This window comes from Rousettus aegyptiacus, unplaced genomic scaffold (assembly GCF_014176215.1).
Source record: "Rousettus aegyptiacus isolate mRouAeg1 unplaced genomic scaffold, mRouAeg1.p scaffold_m13_p_10, whole genome shotgun sequence".
Lineage (NCBI taxonomy): Eukaryota > Metazoa > Chordata > Mammalia > Chiroptera > Pteropodidae > Rousettus > Rousettus aegyptiacus.
In genome coordinates this window covers 97,191,226-97,202,722 of record NW_023416285.1, presented here as the reverse complement: position 1 = coordinate 97,202,722, position 11,497 = coordinate 97,191,226, and the positions used below count along the sequence as shown (strand labels likewise).

General features: G+C 54.1%; 1 protein-coding gene across 1 annotated transcript in view; it reads right to left on the bottom strand.

Moving 5' to 3' along the window:
• Positions 1-1,145: 1,145 nt before the first annotated feature.
• The window catches only part of ANKRD16 (ankyrin repeat domain 16), a 28,954-nt gene continuing 18,602 nt past the window's right edge, over positions 1,146-11,497 (bottom strand). The window contains exon 8 of the mRNA XM_016127977.2: positions 1,146-1,740. The gene's annotated coding sequence lies outside the window, so the exon portion shown is untranslated. The remainder of the gene's footprint in view (positions 1,741-11,497) is intronic.

The window sequence follows — 11,497 nt, the reverse complement described above, 5'->3', positions numbered from 1 at the left end:
TCATTTTCCACGGATGGAATCCTAAAATTCTGTGCCTGCTCTTGCACCTTCCACCCCACCTATTCTAGTTGTCAAGGAACTTGGTAGACAACAAATAACTGTCTAGGGTGAAGTGGCTTGAAAGCCACTAACTGGTTCAGTGTATCAAAAGCCACAGATGATAGATAGTTCCTGATAGAGAGTAACCTTGGGTGTGGGGGAAAGAGGCAGTGGTGGAAAGGAGTGAAAAATACCATCCATCTTGAATATATTTCAAATCTTTACACAAAGAGAAGAGTCCAGTGGGAGTCTTGTTTACACTTGGGCCCTTGGGAATATCTTTGTTGATTCGTTTCTACTAAGCCTCCATCTACACTCTACAAAGGAAGAGTCTGAGTCCAGGAAAGAAAATTAGAGTGGACCACAGTCCAAGGCATCTTTCTCTGTCCTGAATCACTGCACGGTTGCTCAACCAGCTTTCCCTGTCTGTTCTGACCATTATCCTCTTCAAATGTGCATCCGATGTTCATACTTCTGCCCATCTTTTGCATTTAGAATGAAATCTTTTGATACGGCCTAAAAGGGACTGTTCAATTTAGCCTCTGCACGGCTCTCTGACTCCATCTGCCTCGTCTTGCTCACTACACTCCAAACGCAGTAGCCCTTCAGTCCCCAGAGCCCGGGCAAGCTTCCAGCCACACCGCGGCCTTTGCCTTCTTGTCGGTCCCATAGGTACCAACCCTCACTTCCCCTTCGTCACTTCTTCTCATGCTAGTTCTTTCCACTTCCTTAAGTTTCTGCTTAAAAAATCTTCCCTAGCCACCTTATCTACATTCCCCTGAACTTTCATTTTCTGTCAGCACTTGCTTATCTGTTTTTTTTTTTTAAATCAAATTGGTAATTGTTTTTTGTCTGCCTGCCAATCAGAACGTAAAGTCCATGAAGGCAGGGATATAATCTATCTTGTGCACAATTATGTGCTTGGTACCTGGCAGATGATGAATAAATATCTGATGAGTGAATAAGAGATCTGAAAATTGATTCCTTGATCAACAAGGACTAAATGTGGTGAAATAGGTACCAGTTCCTCCTGATACTTTTTAGACGGGCAGCCGTTCTTATAGAAGACTCTAAAAACATTATAGAGGAACTGAATGATAGGGATCTATAAAATATAAATGTTTATTTTAGAACCTGGATAGCTAATGCTGACGATAAAACAATAGGGCATCTAGAAAAATAAATTAATGACGTCCCAAAGATATATATTTCCTAGTTGATGATAGGTCATCTACTCACCCCAACCTGCCCCCATGAACTGCTCATCCCCACCTCTGCGGTTACCGGTTCCATCCTGGGCCCAAACCAGCATTCTACCTGTCATCCTAAACTCTGCCTTCTTTCTCTCTGTCCACGTCTATTCCTATTTTCTGCTGCTGTATAACAAACCACCCCCAAACTCAGTGGCTTAAAAAATCCCTAGCAGCTTAAAACAAAAATGCATCATTACCTCTCACAGTTCTCTGAGCTGAATGGACCTGGATACGTGAAAATGGCTTGGGTCTACGGCACAGGTGCAGTCAGTGGCTGGGCGGGGTCGTCTGAAGGCTCAGCAGCACAGCACATGCCAGGATGGCCCACGCCGTGGCTGACGGCTGAGGCTGTCAGCTGGGAGCTTCGCTGGGGCTGTCAACCAGAGCAGCTATGTACGTGTGGCCTCTCCATCTGGCTTGCACTGCGCCAAGTATGGTGGTTGTGTTCCTAGAGTTACGTTCCGAGAAACAGGAAATGGAAGTTGCTGGTCTCTTAAGGCCCAGAAACTGGCGCAGTGTCACTTCTGCCATTTTCTCTGTCACAGGAGTTACAGAGCACACCCAAATTCCGGAGCGACTGCAGAAGAGAGTCCACGAATCTGCGGCCATGTTTGATCCGCCGCGAAACCCCACGTCGTTCCGGCCATTCCACCTCATACGAATCCTTCCGATCGGTTCAGCCACACTGTCACCACACTGTCACCACCTAGTACTGATGACCAAATGCTCTCCCAGTTAACTGTAAAAGCTTCGGAACTGGACTCCCAGCATTCGGTTTGGGTGTCTCAAACCTGTTCTCTATATTACAACCTGTGATCATCATAAAAATCAAGTGACCGAGTTGACCATGTCTTCAAAATCTCTCACAGGTCTCCACTGGTCTTAAAGTCCAAACACCTGATCAGTCCCTAAGAGGAGCTCGGATGACCTGGCCCTCAATCGCCTGGTCCACCAAATATCACTACAACCCTCCTCCCTCGCTTACCGTATTTCCCGATTCACCGCTGTGTTAGGGCTCAGTCCCGCTCTGGATTGAATTCTTCCGGGTCACCACGTGCTCTCTATGGCCCTTCTATTGACACGTATCACCTAGGTTGTAACCGAGTGTTTACTCTGCAGTCTTACTAAGCTGTGTTCCTCTCAGGGGTAGAGCTCCACATTTCACCCCTCCCCCCTTACTGGCTAGATCATACTAGACACTAAATAAATAATGCAGGGTTCATAACCCAGAGGTAACTGATGTCTCTGAATGGTCCAGGAACCTGCAGATCTGCATGGAAATAGAGCACACCTGCTCATTTTTCCGGGGAGGACCCACCACCGGACTCCCAGGGGGGTCAAGGACTCCTAAAGGGTTAAGAAACCATACATGTGAAAAAGGAATGAATTCACAATAACCCCAAGACTCAGATAAAGAAAAATGTAACTTCCAAGAACATTTGGAAAAAATGTAACATCAAAAATGTAACGTCAAAGAACATTTCAGTGGCTTACCCTAGATCCCAACTTTTACTGAATTTTAAAAGAATAGAAAAATGAAATCTGCACTAAGACTGATGATGTACAGGGGAATACAAAATAAGACGCAGAATGGAAATCACCAGCAAGTAGGATTAGCAGCAGCTCCCTGGAGCTTGGTCACGCGAGGCGCTGGTGACTTGGGCGGGGCTCGGTGTGGGGGCAGAGCAGGTGAGCCAGGCGCCTGGTTCCCAGAAGCCACGAAGCGCAGGGCAGACATGCTCTAGACCCCTCTGCCCTGCAAAAGGCTTCGGCTCACCTAGGCACCTAATTGTAGAGCCGTGGGAAAGCAGCATGGCCGTCACAGAAAAGTAATGACAACGGCCTTCTCATTTATTTGTTCCGTCCTAGGAGACTAGAATGATCTCAGCTAAATGAGCCTTAAGGTTTCTTAGGTCACTTGAAAATCATTCACTTGAATGCCTCTTGTATTTATTTAAGTCACTGTGACTAAGCCACGCCAGGGTATCTTACGTATAAAAGGGCGACATGTAAGAAGGATACGGGAGCAAAGCCGCAGGCAGGCCTCTGGCAGGAACTGGAAGGGGGAACGGGAGAGCTCGGCTCCTCTCTGTGCGACACCCCGTTACTCTCTACAGGCTGACTGCCTGCCTCCCTCAGATGTGGCGGGTAGATGACGGGTGACAGCCCCAGTCAACCGAGTCTCAGGGTCTATTCAGACGCTCGCACTACTGGCACTGAGGCGGATCATTCTTTGCGGCGGGGGCGGGCCTGGACATTGCAGGGTGTTTAGCAGCACCCCAGGCCTCCACCTACTTGATGCTAGTAACACCCAACCTCTTCCCCACCCCAGCTGTGACAATCAAAACATCTCCAGACACTGCCAGTGTCCCTGGTGGGGGAGGGGCAAAATCACCACAGACAAGAGCCACTGGACCAGACCGACCAGGGTTTCATAACTAACATCAAATTACCAGAAGGAAGAATCTGCTGGGCCCCACCTGGGCTCCGAGTCCAACTTGATCCAATTAACTATAGCCAGGGCGTTGGGTCCTGCGACAGAAACAGGGCTGCCAGAAGCCCGCACTGGTGGGAGCGGTGGCCGGACCCTCCAGAAGGTGTCCACCACGTTTCCTTAGCTGCAGAGGCGAGGTGTTCCAGCCAGATTCTATGTACTATATCCCTAGGTGGTTTAGAGGGAAGTTTTTCTCAGAGATGTACTTATGATGTTTGCATACCTTTAAATTTTTAACCCCAAATCTTCTACTATCAGGCCTTTAAAATAAAAAATCAGATCTTCTGCATTCTTCGACCGTTGTTTGTGTCTCCTGTGTGCCAAGCACCGGGCTGGGCATTGGTGAGCTAAGCAGATCAGGTCCCGTGTACACAGAAGTTACACTTTAATTCCAGATTAATTTAACGGTCACGGTAGTGGAGTCCAATTTTGGATAAGACGCTTTTTTCATTTTTATTTTACCTTTGACATCTAATTGCTATTTTTTATACCGCCGTGGGGTTCCCTGCCTGTCCGAACCTTACGCTGGTCTTGGCATTTGTGCCAGCAGTTTGTGAACAATCGCAATTTTGACGCTGAATCTCAGCTGCCCACAGCCTTGGAAAAAAATTACAAAAATTGACTCCAGAAAAAAAAAAATAACAAAGTATTAGGAAGAACATCTTGACTCTTCTCAGATAACAGAATAGTAAGTTATCGGGCTAGCCAGCAAATAAGGATTCACCATGCAGTGAAGGTTATACAGAATGACTCTGTTAGATTAAAAACGAGCTGTTTTTGCAGCTGCTAATCTCGCCCCATCGCCCCAGATAGCTGCCTCTCCTCCTGTCCTGCGTGACCTTCGCCAGTGTCCACAGTGTCCTGTGAGGCGCTTTGCAGGCAGAGTTCCACGGCCATGCAAGGTTGAGAGCTGCTGCCCGCTACACCCTCCTTTGGGAGAGTCGCGATTAATGCGTCAAGGGCTCTGAGTAAGTTGTCACTGCCGTAGCCGTTTTTGCAAGAAATCTGGTAATATTTAATAAATTCGACATGTATACGCCTTTTGTCCCAGCTCTCTGTTCCTGGGTACATACTGAAAATTAATTTCCTGTGTATAAAATGTACTAAAATGTCCATCAAATTCTCATGAGCAGGAGCAAAGAGCTGAGGTGACCTCCAGGCAGCAAACTAAACTACAATGTAGCAAAGTGGAGGAAGCTGAAAATGCTTGTTGAGAAAATGAGACACAGAGATTTCTAGTGCGATACCACTACTGTACAAATGTTAAACGTGTGCATTTATGCCTTGTTAAAAGCATACTCATGCTTAACAACCCGAGCGGACTGAACTGTGGTGGCGCTCACTAGAGTGGACGCGCGTGGGGAGAAGGGGGCGGGGAAACAAGAAGACAAGACTTGGCCCTGAGAAGACATTCTGCAGACTGAACACAGGCCTTCGACTTCATTCTCTCCCCCGAGTCTGCTAAATGGCATTAAAGGAATGAAATAGGATATGATCCCATGAGTTCAAAGAGAAAAGATGGACCATTGAAAGGTGACAGAATTTTGACGGAAAGCACGTGGTCCCATCTAACCGACCTGACAGGCCAGAGAACACGGAACCCTCAGGGCCTGCAGGGAGGTGCGGGGCATTTGGTAGCAAACACATTCAAGCTGGGGGACCGGAAAGACAGGGGGGACAGGTACCTGGAAGGCCAGGCAGTGGGCTGGGGTGGAGACGAAACTAACTGGCCAAAGGCGCCCACAGGGAGTAGTGGGTTCCTGGACCCCTCCTGCTGCTGCCCCCTCCACCAATGAGAGGGAGGCAGGCGGCGGGTGGCGGACGGGCCCTGATTCGGGCTCAGGGCACCGAGGGAACACACACACCCCATCCGCACAGACGGGATTTGGGAGCGGCTGCTGACAGCGAGGCGGGGAGGCGCGTGGGAACTCTGTGCCTCCTGCTCGATTCTGTGGTGAACCTGAAACTGCTCGAAAAACTAAAGCCTACTAAAGAAAAGCAACCGGAAGCTTTAAAAAATGCTTTAGGACAGAATTGCATTTAAGAAAATAAAACATAGCATTTCCACTTTAAAAAAATGACAGTTTAGGACCGGGTCGGCGGGCCGTCGGTGTGCCCCGGACTGAGGACGTGCAGCCTCTGGTCTCGCTCCTCGTCCCCTCTCGTCCCTGGTCTCCTTGCCTTCCTTCTCCCCTTTCTTAGCCCTCCCCCCCCCCCGGGCACCTCGGACACCTCCCCAAACCCCTGACAGGAGAAGGCAGAAGCGGCCTGTGCGCCGTCCGAACTCGTGACAGAAGGAGGCGTGTCCGCCCTCTGGGAAGTGCTGATTCCGTCCCTCTGCCCGTCTGCGCGGGTCCCTCTGCCTGTCTGCGCGTGCTGTCCAATGGGTTTGTCGGCGCTGTCAGCTCTCCAGGGGTTCTGCCCACCCCAGTGCCAAAAAGTCCCCCGGATGTGGCGCAAAAGTGACCGGGACTGGATTTTGTGTGCCCAGCGGAGCTGCCACCCTTCGTTCGGCCGCCACGTGCCTCCCGGAGAGCCGCCCCGCAGCCTGGCATCTGGGCCCACAGCTGCAGCTGCACCGGGGTCACCTGGCACGTGGCCTGCTGCGGGAAGCACCTGGGTGCTCCGTGTGCTCTAGAACCTTCCCCGCCCCTCATGGGACGCTCCCAGCTAACCCTGACTGTGGCTTAGCCTGCTTGGCAGGACAGAAAATGACTGTCGAGCCGAACGTTTCTACGCTGTTGGAAAACTTACATTGTAGGTCTCACCCATCAAAAGCCAACATTACATAATTTTAGTAATTTGACTTAAAAATACGTCTAAAGACTTAAGCGTGTACAGGGGACAGACAGCGGCTCCTTCACGCTGCGCGCCGTCTCATGTCCGCACACACGGCGCCAGCTCATCTTTTAACAGCCGTGTGGCATTCCGCGGGTCCAGCTATGCTATTTTTCTAAGGTTCCAGCATATATTAAAAAACTGAAGGTGAAGGAGGCTTTGGAGACACTCGGTGTAAACCCCCAAATAAAAGAGTAACCTGCACCTTTTTGACAGAGCATGCACCCAAGGACTGGGGGTTTCACCAGGGAGCACGCAGCGGGCGAGTGGTGGCCCCTAGGAGCCCGACGCCCTAACCACTGGGACACGTGCAGGTAAGTAACCTTGTTTACCAAAAGGGTCTTTGCGAGCGTAACTAAGTTAAGGATCTGGAGATGAGATCATCCTGGATGTAGTGTGGGTCCTAAATCCAATGACCTGTGTCCTTGTAAGAGGAAGGCGGAGTGGGACCTGACGTTCAGAAGCACGGGAAGGAAAGCCATGGGAAGAGGGGCCAGCCGCGCTGCTCCACGACGAGGCAGGCCGGGGGACTGGGAGGCCGGAAGGGGCGGGAAGGAGCCTCCCCTGAGCCTTGAGAGGAAGTGTGGCCTACCACACGGTGACTTCAGACTTCTGAGCCCCAGAACCGGGAGAGAACACACTTCTGCTGTTTCAAGCCCCCAGCTGGTGGTAACTTAAGGCAGACCTAGGAAACTACTGACCCAGATGTCAGGAGCCCTGGCCCCACCCTTGTAAATCAGGGCACGAAACATACGCTCCGAGCCAAGCCACCTACTCATTCTGGGCTTTGGTTTTTCCCTCATCTCTGAGAACGAAGAGACTGGGCCAAAGAATCTGCAAACCTCCTGTTGTCCTTACACGTTCTACTCACATGAAATCAAACTACTCCTCTGAGGGTCGATTTTGGCCAGGCACCTACCTAGTTAGAGACTGGACGCCACCCACGGAGGGTTAAACAACACAAGGCCACACACGATGGGTGACGAGTCAGCGCGCTCAGCCCGGAGCAGCCCGCCGTGGCCGAGGGTCTGGGGAGGCTGGCGGCAGGCTGGAGGGGAGCAAGGCCCGCTGGCTGGAGGGGAGGAAGGCCCGCTGGCTGGTGACGGGGTGTGCGAGGCGCGGAGTGGGTGCTCTAGGGACGACCAGCTCACGAGGGCTCTCGCACTGAAATGGGATTGGTGGTGATAAAATGGTTTCCCTCCCTGGGCCGAACATGAGTGGCATTCTTGAGCAGAAACGTGTCCTGAGGAAGTTAGCTCTGACACTAGAGGGGACACAAAGCGCATCCGGGGAACAGCAACCGTGGGGAGGAGGGGAGCCACTCAGAGGATGAGCGTTGGTTTTCCGACCAGACGCAGCTGGACAAGATGGACAGGGGGTGGGGGGACGGGCACCTTTAAAACCACACCCAGACGTGGGCCACAGACAGCAGCCAGCACATGTCGCCGGCGGGGATCGCTGTGGGTGGCCGCACGATGCTGTGAACCCGTGTGCCGGTCCGTGGCTGCGGGGAGGTGGGCGGGGGAGGGCGGCCTCCCCGCTCACGGGTGTCGCAGGCAGGCACCCCGAGTTCCCGCCCCTTGTTTCCACAAGGCGCTTCTCCTGCTGAGGTGGGTCTTTGTTCGGGGTCTGACCAGTCTCGGCTGTGCTTGCGCGTCACTGTGACTTAGAGGCTGGGACAAGGGCCGGCTACCCCGGGCTGCGTGTCCCCATGTGACCATGGCGGCCTGCACGGCGACACTGGGCTGAGACGGTGGCAGGCGCGGAGCCGCTGCTGTGTGACGGAGCGCTGGGGAGTCCCCTCTTCTCTGGGGGAACATGGGGCTGCGGGCGGCCAGTGGCCGGCGGAGGGGAGGCAGGCCCGACGCCCGCCGTCCTCGGGGCCCCGCCCCCTGGGAAGGCCCCGTCCTGAGGCGCCCCCAGGCTTTCTTGTAACAAACACCCCAGCACTCCCAGCTTCTCCTCTGCACCGACATCGCCTGCCTGTTTGGGGTCCCCGTGTCCCATTCTTGCAAGTTCCTCTCACACAAAATCAAGCCAGTCCTGTGAGGTTGGATGTGGCCAGGCAGCAGCAGGCAGGTCTCGGGTGACGGCCGCGTAGCCGCTGTGACCGCCAGTAAAGCAGGCGCAGCCGGAGCTGGTGCACAGACGGGGAGACTCCACGGCAGACAGCGGGGTGCGCCGCGCCAGGGCGCAAGCTCCGCTGTCCAAGAACTGAGCCCTGCTGACGAACCAGTCACTGGAGGACCGACCCCTCCCCAGACGCACGGTCCCCGCGCAGCCGCGGTGCGTGGCGCCCTCGCCCAACGGCGTCCCGTTGGGGGCTCAGGGAAGCCGGGACTCTGGGCAAAATGACGAGCCAGGAAACCGACGTCCCCAGAGGCTGACAGGCCTACGAGCCAGCTCCGCCGGCCCACTCTGGTCTCCGCGGCGTCCCCAAGCTTCCAGGGGAAGACCCGCAGCACTCCTAAGAGCAACACTGAAGGAAAGGGGAGCTACACGAACATTTAAGGGGGGCTGAAGACAGGACCAGCATTTTCCAACTCACTGACTCCAGTCCAGGGCCAGCGTGACCAGCGTCAACCCCAAGTCCCCGCGGCGCCCGGCGCTCCTCGCCCTTGAGGTGTGGGAGCCGGCTCGGCGGCTCCCAGCGACCTTGCCCACTGCGCGCCTCTCTCGGGGACGGAGCTGACCAGATGCCGTCGTGGCTCGTTCTCAGGGAGCACCCCGCAAACACCTGCTCTGACTCGACACGCCAAGTCTTAAACCCCATCTCATTTTTGTCAAAGGTTATTTTTCAAGCCCTCCTGCGGAACCAGGCACTTTGTCTACAGCCCTGAACACATCCACTGGCCCGTCTGCCGGGGGGGCTGGTCAGCGTGGCCAGCTGCCCTGTTGGAAAGTCCAGACTAGGGAGTGGTACCTTGCTTCTCACTGAGAGTAACTTGTGAGGAACAACTGGTTCCGGATGTTCCGAGGGCTCCTTCGAAGGTCATGACTCGCCTGTAAAATGCAGCTCTTCATCTTTGAGTCAAGAGAAAAGGAGGGATCACTGTTTATCCCTAAGACTGGGGAGCAAGTTTTACTGCAGCCCGTTCCATTTTTGGACACCCTATGAGAAAGGCCGCCACGATAAACCGGCCAAGGCTGCTGCGGCTGGTCACGAAGCCGAGCTGAGCAGCTGACGTCACGGTGAGCCGCTTCTCTCCCCGACCCACTGTCCCTTGTCACTTGGAAAAATATGGTCAAGATGCATGATCCCTACAACGCAGTGCTGACCATGGGGGACCCCCAGCTACAGCGTCCCAGGCCTACTGGCGAGTCACAGGCAGTTCAGCCACTTAGCTGGTTCCTGGACGTGGCAAATGAAACCAAGCTCGAAACCCAACAAATACCAAATAGCAAAGCGAGGGAAAGTGCGGGCGAGCCGGTTAATCGCCTGTTGTCACGGCAACCTATTTTTGGTCCACACTGAAATATGAATAGTGAAAGTGTCTCACCACTATTAGGGGGGTGTCACATGTGCTGGAAAAAATGAGTAAGCCCCGCGGAGAGGCTGTTTGGCCTCTGGGCAGAGAAGTCGCGCATGGTGCCAAGGCCGGTGAGCAATGGGCAGAGAAGCTCTCGGGCTTTGTTTCCCCGGACGATACTCGGGCAGCCGCACTGGGAAACTGCAGCTCCAGTCGAGGCACAACTCTGATTTTTAAAAGAAAGAAAAAAGTCTCCTGGCTGATTGGAAACATTAGGTAACGAACACAGCTAGCCCTTTCGTGTGGAAACGAGTGACGTCTGGTGACCGTCACTTCCTGTTTCCTGACAGGGCAGGGCGCCAGCTGCTCTCGGAGACGCTCTGAGGACGGCTTCTCGGATTTAAAGATGGAGATGCGACAGGTCACGGGCACCTTCTACGTGCCAGGCACTGCCCTGACCACAGTGTGGGTGGGCACTGTGGCCTTCTGCGAGTGACTTGGTCCAAAGTCTCATGAATCGTGGTGACTTTGACAGAGCTCATTCTGCCCACCTGCTCTTGACAGAAGGCAGCGGGCTCAGGGCACCCAGGCAGACGTGTCCCAGCCCTCTGGTGTCGGGCAGAGCCACCGACATGTCCGGTGTCACTAGTGCGAGGCGGCCAGGGCTGAGGGGGGCCGCGTGCAGGCCTGCCCAGGGAAGAGCCACAGTTTCCATGCCTTGCATTCCCAGGCCGTGAGACTGGAAACCAAGGACTGTCCAGGGGGTGGCACCGCTTAGCAGACAGCTGCCCAGGAGAGGCACAGCGCTCTGTGAGATGGCATCCGACTCAGGGCTGCCAGACCTCGCCAACCAAACTCTGGGGCACGCCCAAGTGAATCTGAATTTCAGACCAACAACAAAGCCTTCTCTGGAGTGAGCACGCCCCATGCCGTTCCGGTAAATTAACTGCCCTCGAGGAGGGGGTTGTGGGAAACTGACCTACACCCGTCGGAAGCACAGTGACAACCTGGACTTGCCACCGGCATCCCGAGCAGAAGCGGGTCGGAGCCTAGGCTGAGGCCGGCGTCTCTGAGTGCGTGTGCGTCGGGGGCGGTCATGTGGTGTGGGAGGAGAGGAGGCAGCTGAAAGGGCGCAGGGGAAAAGGTCTGCGGAAATGGCCGGCTCGGCCTGTTACGGTCCACTCCCGACCGCCCTCCCCACCCCCGAGGACTCTCCGGCTCACATTCCCCCGTAGCTCCCTCCCCCACCTCAAGGGCTCTCCAGCTCACATCTGTTGATTCATGGCTTACTATCCCACTAATGTCCTTCCTTATCTCTGTAGCTGTGTAGGAATGACAAGGCTGTGTAAAACGGCCTGTTATGTTACAATCGGGGCTCAGCCTTTGCACAGGAATCCGCTGAG